This window comes from Pristiophorus japonicus, chromosome 3, assembly GCF_044704955.1.
Source record: "Pristiophorus japonicus isolate sPriJap1 chromosome 3, sPriJap1.hap1, whole genome shotgun sequence".
Taxonomy (NCBI): domain Eukaryota; kingdom Metazoa; phylum Chordata; class Chondrichthyes; family Pristiophoridae; genus Pristiophorus; species Pristiophorus japonicus.
Genome location: NC_091979.1, coordinates 35840953 through 35853042, shown reverse-complemented (window position 1 = coordinate 35853042; position 12090 = coordinate 35840953).

Below are 12090 nucleotides of genomic sequence, written 5' to 3'. Positions count from 1 at the left end.
GAGAGCACCAGTTCCAACTGTCACAGGAAAGAGAGTGGAGAGCACCAGTTTCAACTGTCACAGGATAGAGAGTGGAGAGCACCAGTTCCAACTGCCACAGGACGGGAGAGTGGAGAGCACCAGTTCCAACTGTCACAGGAAAGAGAGTGGAGAGCACCAGTTCCAACTGTCACAGGAAAGAGAGTGGAGAGCACCAGTTCCAACTGTCACAGGACGGGAGAGTGGAGAGCACCAGTTCCAACTGCCACAGGACGGGAGAGTGGAGAGCACCAGTTCCAACTGTCACAGGACGGGAGAGTGGAGAGCACCAGTTCCAACTTTCACAGGAGAGAGAGTGGAGAGCACCAGTTCCAAATGTCGCAGGAGAAAGAGTGGAGAGAACCAGTTCCAACTGTCGCAGGACGGGAGATTGTGACCCTTGGTTCTGGACTTCCCCAACATTGGGAACATTCTTCCTGCATCTAACCTGTCTAAACCCGTCAGAATTTTAAACGTTTCTATGAAATCCCCTCTCATTCTTCTGAACTCCAGTGAATACAAGCCCAGTTGATCCAGTCTTTCTTGATATGTCAGTCCCGCCATCCCGGGAATCAGTCTGGTGAACCTTCGCTGCACTCCCTCAATAGCAAGAATGTCCTTCCTCAAGTTAGGAGACCAAAACTGTACACAATACTCCAGGTGTGGCCTCACCAAGGCCCTGTACAACTGCAGTAACACCTCCCTGCCCCTGTACTCAAATCCCTTCGCTATGAAGGCCAACATGCCATTTGCTTTCTTAACCGTCTGCTGTGCCTGCATGCCAACCTTCAATGCCTGATGTACCATGACACCCAGGTCTCGTTGCACCTCCCCTTTTCCTAATCTGTCATCATTCAGATAATAGTCTGTCTCTCTGTTTTTACCACCAGAGTGGATAACCTCACATTATCCACATTATATTTCATCTGCCATGCATTTGCCCATTCACCTAACCTATCCAAGTCACTCTGCAGCCACATAGCATCCTCCTCGCAGCTCACACTGCCACCCAACTTAGTGTCATCCGCAAATTTGGAGATACTACATTTAATCACAGAAACATTCGAGACAATTGACACAAGACCGAGTAAAAGCAATCTGCTCTGCTCCACTACCAATAATCAAGAGAGAAATTAAACACTTCCTCAGCATGTCAGGATATAGCAGGCAATGGATTGTGAGTTATTCCGAGATCATTAGACCATTGTTAGACATGTCCATGCCCTCACTACCAGAAAAGATGATTTGGAATGAAGTATCCCGGAATGCTTTCCAGAGTCTTAAGCAGTCCCTCACTTCAGCACCAGCCTTGGGATTACCAGATTACACTAAGACATTCAACTTATTTGTTCATCACAAGTCGGGTTTTGCACAATCTGTTTTGACCCAGTTGCATGGGGACAGACAGCGACCGATAGCGCATTTCAGTACCCAACTAGATCCAGTGGTACGCGGACTACCAGGATGTATTCCTTCGTTGGCAGCAGCTTATTATGCTGTACAACAGGCTCAGGCAATAACTCTAAATCATCAAACCATTTTATATATTCCACATTCTGTCGAGATTTTACTTACTAAATGTGCCACCCAACACCTAACTTCTGCAAGAACCACTAAATATGAAGTTGAACTGCTATCAATTCTGAACCATATCATTAAAAGATATACTACCTTAAATCCAGCCACTTCACTCCCCACGGAAGAAGATGGCAAACCCCATTCATGTGAAATGGTAACCGAATTAGTGACTAAACCACGTATCAATTTACCAATGTGTAACCCTGATCTAGTGTACTATGTTGACGGATCAGCCTTACGAAATGATAGGGGCCAAACTAAAGCGGCTATTGCAATTGTAACCCAGTTTAATGTCAAAACAGCCTCTCTTCCAGACTCGTTTTCAGCCCAACAAGCCGAATTGTTTGCGTTAATTCGAGCCTGTAGTCTGGCTGAAGGACAAACAGTTAATTTCTACACTGACTCCAGGTATGCTTTTGGGGTAACACATGACTATGGACAAATTTGGAAAATTCGCAGGTACCTGACTTCTTCAGGAACCACTATCAAGAATGCAGAACAAGTAGAAAATCTTCTGCGAGCCATTCAATGCCCTTTAAAACTTGCCATCATCTATCTAATGCCAAGCACATACAGGCCAGTTGAATGAGGTAGCACGTGGAAACGCCAGAGCTGAAAATGCCGCTAAGTCAGTAGCTCTGTCAAAAGTGGGGATGCAGGTGTATTGTTTCAACTAAGGAAAAATAATTGCTCAGATCCGCCACCCACTATTAATGATGTGCTGGCCTTTCAGACACAGGCCAGTACAGAGGAGGTGTTGACCTGGATGAAGGATCAATGTTATAAAAATCCAGAAGGAATATGGGTTCACCATGACGGCTGCATGGTGGTGCCCAAATCCTTACCTCCATGGATTGCCCGATGTGTTCATACATTCACACATCCGGGCAAAGGGGGGATGGCAGATTATATTTTGGCAACTTGGTATGCACCAGGTATTTCGGCAATTGCAAAACAAATCTGTGAAAATTGTGTTACCTGTCAGACAATGAATCTGGGTAAGAAGGAAAAAGTAGAATCTGCCTCCCACCCAAATCCAATGGAGCCTTTTGCACATTTACAAATGGATTTTATTGAATTACCTATGTGTATGGGATTTAAGTATGTATTAGTTATTGTAGATGCGTTCTCTAGATGGATTGAAGCCTTTCCATGTAAAAAGGCCGATGCCACTACTGTTGCGAAATATTTGTTTAAAGAAACCGTACCGCGCTTCAGAATCCCTGTTAAGCTTTCTAGTGATAATAGGTCACATTTCACGGGAACTGTTATAAGAGAAATGTGTAAAGCTTTACAGATTAACCAACATTTTCATTGCAGTTATCATCCATAATCAGCTGGACTTGTTGAAAGATATAATGGAATGCTTAAAAAATAAGCCGGCAAAATTATGTAATGACACTGGACTGAAAAGGATAGAACTGTTGCCCTTAGCCTTGATGGTAATGCAATCTGCAACCAACAGAACAAAAGGCCTGTCACCACATGAGATAGTTATGGGACATCCCCAATGACTACCTTTTATCGCACCATTTACTGCAAAACAAATGGACATCCACAAAATGGAAGAAAATATGTTGAATTGCACTAACCAAGTGTATTTCCAGCTTTCATTCACAGGTAAAAGAAGCTCAAGTCAACCCAGCGGAAGCGAAGTGTCATAACCTGGAGCCCGGAGAATTAGTTTATATCAAAATCTTTAAAAGAAAACGCAGTCTACAACCAAGATTTGAAGGACCATACTAGGTCTTGCTGGCGACTAATACTGCAATCAAGGTAAAGGAAAGACCAACATGGATCCATACGTCCCATTGCAAAAGGGCATCCGACCAGGAGGAAGGGAAGAAGGAACCAGAAGAACCGAAAAAGGAAGACTGAATAAGGAGCTGTACGGACTATGGGGACTGATGGTGCTGGGCTTGACAGGGTTTTGCTTTGCGTTATTGATAATACCAGAGGTACAGAAATGCGAACGAAGAGAACTGCAGGTAAACGTATTTATGGCGCTGAGTCATAAGTACTCAAGAAAGAAACTTGTCTAGTTGTTGGATATGTTCCCATGTTCCTGTCCACTCCAAAGGGGGTATTCCCCTAAGATCCGTCCCCTTTAATGAATCAGAAATGGTAGAATGGTTGATAGTGCAAAATAGGACAAACCTAATCAAGGTGTCAGAAACAAAGGATCTAACAGAATGGAGGTCAGCAGGGTATAAGCTTACAACCTTCCAGGGTTGGTACCAGCCCAATTATAATAATAACCGTCAGCCACCCTTCCTAAGTATTACTCCCGGAATAGAAAATCCTGGAGGTATAATATGCCTAGTGAGTAATGAGACGAAAGGACCAGAAATGGGACACAGCAAGTGTTCCCAAATGATTAAGTGGCCAGCCATAACAAATCTTCCTGACGGGAGAAAGATAGCAACTGTTAACTGGACGATGGTCCATAACAAGGCCTCAGGTGAAGGGTGTGACGGGGAGACCACTCGAGTATGGATGGCACGAAGGGACCAAAAGCTGACGCGGTATAATTGCACCTACTTTATTTGTGGCCATAAAGCCTACCAATGGATACCAGCCAGCCGGACAGGGTCCTGTTACTTAGGATATGTGATACCCTTTATTAGGGCAACAAAGACTCTAAGGGATGCCTATGGAAGTCATAGACTTAAACGGGATTTGACATGGCTAAACGGAATATTCAAGGTAATGATACCACCCTATGGGATAGCATTAAACAAATGGCAATTACGGGAACTGGCTAATTTAGTAGAATCAGTAGCCAACGCAACTTCCCAAGCCTTCGAAGGGGTGAATGATGAAATGGTAGCTATTCGAACAGTGGCTCTCCAAAATCGTATGGTCTTCGATTATCTCCTAGCCAAAGAAGGAGGGACATGTGCATTAATAGGTCGAGAATGCTGTAAGTATATCCCGGATAAGTCAGAAGAAATCGGCAGTTTAGCTGAATACATTAGAAAAAAGGTAATAGAGTACAAACAGACTATTGGCCAGAACGGTACCACCTTGTGGGATTGGGCATCGGGATGGTTGGGATCCCTAGGGAGATCTTTGATACAGGGTTTGATCATATTCCTGCTGAAAGTCTTCACCCAATATCTTTTGTTTGTCTTAGTTAAGTGTTGCTGTGCCAGGTTGGGAAAAACAGTGTTACCAACCGAGACCACTGCTAGAGTTATGGTAGCAACAACTACTGTGTGGAAATGGAAATAGAGAGACTGTGCAAGATCAGAATGGATTAAGTTGTCCTTGTGAAGGACAAAAGGGGGGAATGTGGAAATGTATTTTTATCTAAGCTGCATCACGCTGTATTTTGTACCCTTTTTAATATAAAACAAAATGGAGTCCTGGTCCTTCCAGAAGTTTCTGCAACAGGCAAGGCAGTCTGTTTGCATAAGCAGCTAAACCTGGCTTGAAATGGCTGATAGCTGATTAATAGCCACCAGACAGCATTGAAACTGTCCTGCTGAGACAAGTACCACCAATCATGGGCCCAAATAACTGACCAAGAAACTGAACCATCCTGACACAATACTAATCGAGTAATGGCTGACTGGCCCACTAATAACCCTGATAAAGGAGACATTTGGAAATGATGTCACGACAAGGATGTGGTAATTAACTCTTTATTTGTATTCACTGACTCCAAAAGCAGAGCCAATACACAGGATGGGACCATAACTTGTTTTTTTACTGCATAAATACTTTGTGAAACTGTATCATTTTGGAGGTCTTCACTTAGCCTTTGACTGTGTGAGACTCTTTCCTTGCTGCAAGTAAAAATTAAAAGAACATCTGCTGGAGCTGAAGGTGTCAGGATCGTATATTGTGAGTCGAGATTTCGACACCTGGCTCGGATGTAACCGTGGAAGAGAGGCAAGCAGTCGGGCTGAACGACCCCCTCGACCGCCCACTGCCTGGACCTTCTGATGGCACCCATGGCCGTGCCCAGGAGCAGTCCTACAAGGAGGCCCTTGGACCTGCCCACTCCCCTCCACACAGGGTGCCCAAAGATTAGGAGTGTGGGACTGAAGGGCAACCTTCAGATATTGGAAGAGGGGCTGCAACCTCGCACACTCAATAAAAACATGCAACACAGACTCCTCCAGACCACAGAACTTATTGCACGGGACTGCGCAACAGCTCTACAACTCTTTTGGGCGACAAAATTAACAGTTAGATCAAGTGCCCCCCGATCTGGGGGACACTCCAGACACTTTTCAACTGCCACTTTTTTAAAAATATATTTTTTGTTGTTTTTTTGTGGGGTTTTTTGTGATTTTTTTGGGGCATTAAAATAATATGTTTTACAAGTGCCCCCTATAAAAGAGGAGGGGGACACTAAAACCGGCAATTAAAACAAATTAAACTTTAAAACATATAAAATCAAATTAAAATTTGGTTGCCGGGAGTAACGATGCACTCCAGTCCCTCCGGCGGCCACGTCTCGCGGAAGGCCGCGAGCATACCGGTGGACACCACGTGCTCCATCTCCAAGGACACCCTGGCGCGGATATACGCACGGAAGACAGGCAGGCAGTCAGGCTGAACATCCCCCGAGACCGCCCACTGCCTGGACCGGCTGATGGCACCCATGGCCGTGCCCAGGAGCAGTCCTACAAGGAGGCCCTTCGACCTACCCGCTCCCCTCCGCACAGAGTGCCCAAAGCTTAGGATTGTGGGACTGAAGAGCAACCAGAATTTGAGGAGCAGCCCCTTCAGATAATGGAAGAGGGGCTGCAACCTCGCACACTCAATAAAAACGTGGAACACGGACTCCTCCAGACCACAGAAATTACAGGCGGCCTGGGTGCCCGCGAACCAACTTAAAAACTTATTGCACGGGACTGCGCAACAGCTCTACAACTCTTTTAGGGAGTACAAAATAAACATTAGATCGAGTGCCCCCCGATCTGGGGGACACTCCAGACACTTATACCTGCTCTCTTTTTTTTTTTGCTTGTTTTTTGGGTTTTTTTTGTTTTTTTTTTCCCTTTTGTGATTTTTTTTTGGGCATTAAAATCATATAATTTACAAGTGCCCCCTATAAAAGGGGAGGGGGCAACAGCTCTACAAACCTGTGAGCGTACTCACAGGTGCATAAATTACAGCGGGGTGGGTAATTCTGGCTAGGACCCAGGCCTGGGCTCCAGGAGGCTGCCAATTGCCCCAGCGACACAGTCTGTACACCAGATACATGCTCGGAAAGCCTAACCTCGTGTGTCCACACAGCATTTGTCACTGGCCACTGTCGGTGGAGAGTCGGGAAAATGTTGGTGGGTTTAAAGCAAAGTGACTAAGCCTCTTTGAGGCTGCAGAAGAGGGCGAATTCTCATTAGTTTGCTGACTTCTATTTGAAGAAAGAATCATCCGCTGGTGACATTTTCGTGCTTGCCGATGTGATCGAGAAAGGCCAGGGCGTGCTTCTCAGAACCGGGTGAAAATAACCCACGTGCCCTTTCATCTGCAATCCGGAAGGTCTGTTCTTCAATGTCACAGTTTACATTTTTAATTAATACCAGTCTTAATTAAATGTAATGGTAATGAGTTATTTCGCTTGATATCTGGAGCAGCCATGTGACCTTGCTTTAACCTTTCAAATTGTTTCCATGGTGTCAATGATAACAATATGCCAATTCCAGTAGCGCTGACATTACCAACCCTGTCCTCTCCAGATGTATCTGAGTATTAGATGACTGTAGTTATGACAGTGCATTAGGATGTTTGACAGCAATTTAGGAGAACAGAGGCAGACACTACCTTCACCTTGTTCTCAACAGAGCCTGGTGGGATGTTTTTGGGGTTTTTTGCGAAAACGGTAGTTTTATGCCAAAATTACCGTTTTCACTGCGCTAACGTTTTTAGGCCGAACTTTCGGCCTTTATTTCTGCGCTATGAGCACATAAGCAAAATCTGCATTGCACAAGGATTCGCGGCGCAAACCGCGAGTTTCAGCAACTTTAGTCTCGGTAGCGCTGCGAGAGAGGCCTTGGGAGGGGGTAAAATCAAAAAAACAAAATTTGCCCAAAAAACATTCACAAAGCATTCACAAAACCCTTACCTACTAAATCGCTGAAGAAGAATTAAAAAATAAAAATTTTAACTTATCTTTTTGTGGGTCTTCATACTTACCACTGCTGGCAGGGCTGCACAGACAGGTTTGACCCTGTCGATGTTCTGGGCGCAGAATACGGGCCGGGAGAGAGCCGAAAGTATGACGCAAACGCAATCTGCATCGTTGTACGTTGGCGCATCTCTCCCCGGCGGTGTGTGGAAGTGCCGCCGTAAAAAGGGGCCCGAGGATCCCGCCGACCGGGTTTTCGTCGCGGAGGGTCAAATCGCGGCCAAAACCCGGTTGCAACGTCAGCGAAAATCCAGCCCTAATTAAACTGGCTAATGGAGTTTGAGTGTTGTGTAGCACAAACACGTAAGGGCAAAAGTGGAACGGGCCTGAGAATGGGCACGGCGATGGTGATGAGTGATTATCCTGTGCCCGTTGGAAGGAGTGCAGGCAGCAAGTAAAATTCACACAGCCTGCTCATTATAATGACAGCAGCACTGAGCCCAGCACGAGACGTGCTGCTGGTAGGCTCAGCACTCAGCACAGGGAGCAATATCGGGTGCAATCTCTACGGCCCTCCTGTATGGCTCAGAGACATGGACCATATATAGTAGACACCTCAAATCACTGGAGAATACTACCAACGATGTCTCCGCAAGATCCTGCAAGTTCCCTGGGAGGACAGACACACCAATGTCAGTGTTCTCGATCAGGCCAACATCCCCAGCATCGAAGCACTGACCACACTCGATCAGTTCTGTTGGACGGGCACCATCGTCCGCATGCCCGACTCAAGACTCCCAAAGCAAGCGCTCTATTCGGAACACTTACTCGGCAAGTGATCCCCAGGTGGGCAGAGGAAACATTTCAAGGACACCCTCAAAGCCTCCCTGATAAAGTGCAACATCCCCATCGACACCTGGGAGTCCGTGGCCAAAGGCCGCCCTAATTGGAGGAAGAGCATCCGTCAGGGCGCTGAGTACCTCGAGTCTCATCGCCGAGAGCATGCAGAAACCAAGCACAGGCAGCGAAAGGAGCGTACGGCAAACCAGACTTCCCACCCCCCCTTTCCTTCAACCACTGTCTGTCCCACCTGTGACAGAGACTGTAATTCCTGTATTGGACTGTTCAGTCACCTGAGAACTCACTTTTAGAGTGGAAGCAAGTCAATTTCGAGGGAATGCCTATGATGATGATGATGTCCAATGAAAGTTTGCCTGCAGAGTGAAAGGCTGACTGCCCTTCTTAAAGGGGAGCAGCTTTGTTGCAGAAGCACTTCGTTGTCACTGGAGCTGCAACAAGGTCACAACAGGGGAGAGAAAAAGCATGTCTCTTCTCAGATGCAGCACTTGAGGCCTTGGTCCAGGGGCTATACAGAAGAAGACCGGTCCTCCACATGCAGGGGGGGGTCATCATAGGCAGTCTCTCAGAATCGAGGAAGACTTGCTTCCTGAGTCCTGAGTCCTGAGGTGGCTGTACAGTCCAATACAAGAACCACATTCCCTGTCACAGGTGGGACAGATAGTCGTTGAGGGAAGGGGTGGGTGGGACAGGTTTGCCGCACGCTCTTTCCGCTGCCTGTGCTTGATTTTTGCATGCTCTCGACGTTGAGACTCGAGGTGCTCAGCGTCCTCCCGGATGCACTTGCTCCACTTAGGGCAGTCTTGTGCCAGGGACTCCCAGGTGTCACTGGGGATGTTGCACTTTATCAGGGAGGCTTTTGAGCATGTCCTTGTAACGTTTCCTCTGCCCACCTTTGGCTCGTTTGCCGTGAAGAAGTTCCGAGTAGGACGCTTGCTTTGGGAGTCTCATGTCTGGCTTGCGAACTATGTGGCCTGCAGTGGGTGTAGGAGGCCTTTGAGACAGAACGTCAGAAGGGAGTGGGATGAGATAGCGCAAGCCGTCAGGGTCACCAGTGTTAGAATCTAAGAAATAGGAACAGGAGTAGGCCAAAGGGATCGAAAGCATTGATGTTGCTGTCAGGGCCTGGATCCAGTGCCGCAAGAAGTTTAATCACCTCACACGAGTGGTCAAGGTGAGTGAATGCATCTTCAAATCCCACTTCCCACCAACTGCATCACTAGTTTCACACACTGCTCAATGCACCACATACTCACCCACCAACAATTACTATCAATCACGACTCATACCTCATAATCATAGCTTCACCTCACCCACCCTCACACAATGATCACTGCTGCCAGCCTGAGACCCACATCTCACACAACATCAGCTGTGCAACCATGACAGGAACATCACCCAAACATTGCACCACACTTGCTGACACACTTCCCCTTCTCTTGCAGCCCAAGGTGGCTTGAGCAGCAGCAGACATGTGTGAAGCACATCACTTTAAACTCACTGCGCGGGAGGAGACTGTGCTGGAGATAACTGAGGCCGTGGCAAGCACTGATGATGGCGGCATGTTCACACGTAATCCTTCTCACATCCCACTTCCCCCTCATCACAACAGTGACAGTTGTGGCTCAGTGGGCAGCACTCCAGCCACTGAGTCAGAAGGTGAAGAAGGCAAATGGTATGTTGGCCTTCATAGCTAGAGGATTTGAGTACAGGAGCAGGGAGGCCTTACTGCAGTTGTACAGGGCCTTGGTGAGGCCTCACCTGGAATATTGTGTTCAGCTTTGGTCTCCTAATCTGAGGAAGGATGTTCTTGCTATTGAGGGAGTGCATAGAAACATAGAAACATAGAAAATAGGTGCAGGAGTAGGCCGTTCGGCCCTTCGAGCCTGCATTGCCATTCAATGAGATCATGGCTGATCATTCCCTCATTACCCCTTTCCTGCTTTCTCTCCATACCCCTTGATCCCCTTAGCCGTAAGGGCCAGATCTAACTCCCTCTTGAATATATCCAATGAACTGGCATCAACAACTCTCTGCGGCAAGGAATTCCACAGGTTAACAACTCTCTGAGTGAAGAAGTTTCTCCTCATCTCAGTACTAAATGGTCTACCCCATATCCTAAGACTGTGTCCCCTGGTTCTGGACTTCCCCAACATCGGGAACAATCTACCCTCATCCTTTTAAACTCCAATGTATAAAGGCCCAGTTGATCTAATCTCTCCTCATATGTCAGTCCGGCCATCCCGGGAATCAGTCTGGTGAACCTTCGCTGCACTCCCTCAATAGCAAGAATGTCCTTCCTCAGATTAGAAGACCAAAATAGGGCCCAAGTTTCGGCCTCAGTTGCTCCTGATTTTTTGGAGCAACTGGTGTAGAACGGAGTATCTTAGAAATTCAAATTCTCGGCATTTAGTTTGCTCCAGTTCTAGTCAGTTAGAACAGTTTCACTTTGGAACAGAATTAATTTTTCAAAAGGGGGCCTGTCCGGCCACTTACGCCTGTTTTCAAAGTTTCGGCAGTGAAAACCTACTCCAAACTAACTTAGAATGGAGTAAGTGAAGATTTTTGTACGCTCGAAGGGAATGGGTGGGGGGTGCAGGGGGTTTAAAGGGAAGTTTACAAACATTAAACACTTCAGTTTTACAAATAAAGAGCCATCATCAATAATAAATGATAAAAAACATCAATAAATCAACCAATAAATCAATCAAAAAAAATTAATAAGAAATAATGTTTTTTTAAAATCAATAAATAAAACATTTTCTACTTACCGACTGCAGCACCGGGAGCCCTCCAACAGCATGCTGGGATCCCCCCTCCCCCCGCCAGTGTGTCTCTGTCAGTGTCTCTATCTCTCTGTCTGTCTGTGTGTGTCTCTCACTCTCTGCCTGTCAGTGTCGGTGTTTCTGACAGCGAGGGGAGGGGGATGAGGGGAGTAGAGGGAGGGGGGCGGGCGCAGGGAAGGGGGAGAAGGGGGTGGGGGGTAGAAGGGGAAGGGGGAGGAGAAAGGGAAGGGGGGGAGGAGAAGGGGAAGGGGGAGGAGAAGGGGGAGGAGAAGGGGAAGGGGCGGAGGAGGAGGTGAAGGGGAGGAGGAGAAGGAGAAGGGGAAGGGGGGGAGGAGGAGGGGAAGGGGGGAGGAGGAGGAGAAGGGGAAGCGGGGGAGGAGGAGGAGAAGGGGAAGCGGGGGAGGAGGAGGAGAAGGGGAAGGGGGGAGGAGGCAGTGGAGAAGGGGAAGGGGGGAGGAGAAGGGGAAGGGGGGGAGAAGGGGAAGGGGAGAGGAGAAGGGGATGGGGGGGAGGGGAAGGAGAGGGGGGGAGGAGGGGAAGGAGAGGGGGGGAGAAGGGGAAGGAGAAGGGGGTGGGGGAAGGAGAAGGGGAAAGGAGAAGGGGGGGTGAGGAGAAGGGGGGGAAAGGAGAAGGGGGGAAGGAGAAGGGTGGGGAAAGGAGAAGGGGGGAAGGAGAAGGGTGGGGAAAGGAGAAGGGGGAAGGAGAAGGGTGGGGGAAGGAGAAGGGTGGGGAAATGAGAAGAGGGGGAGGAGAAGGGAGGGAAAG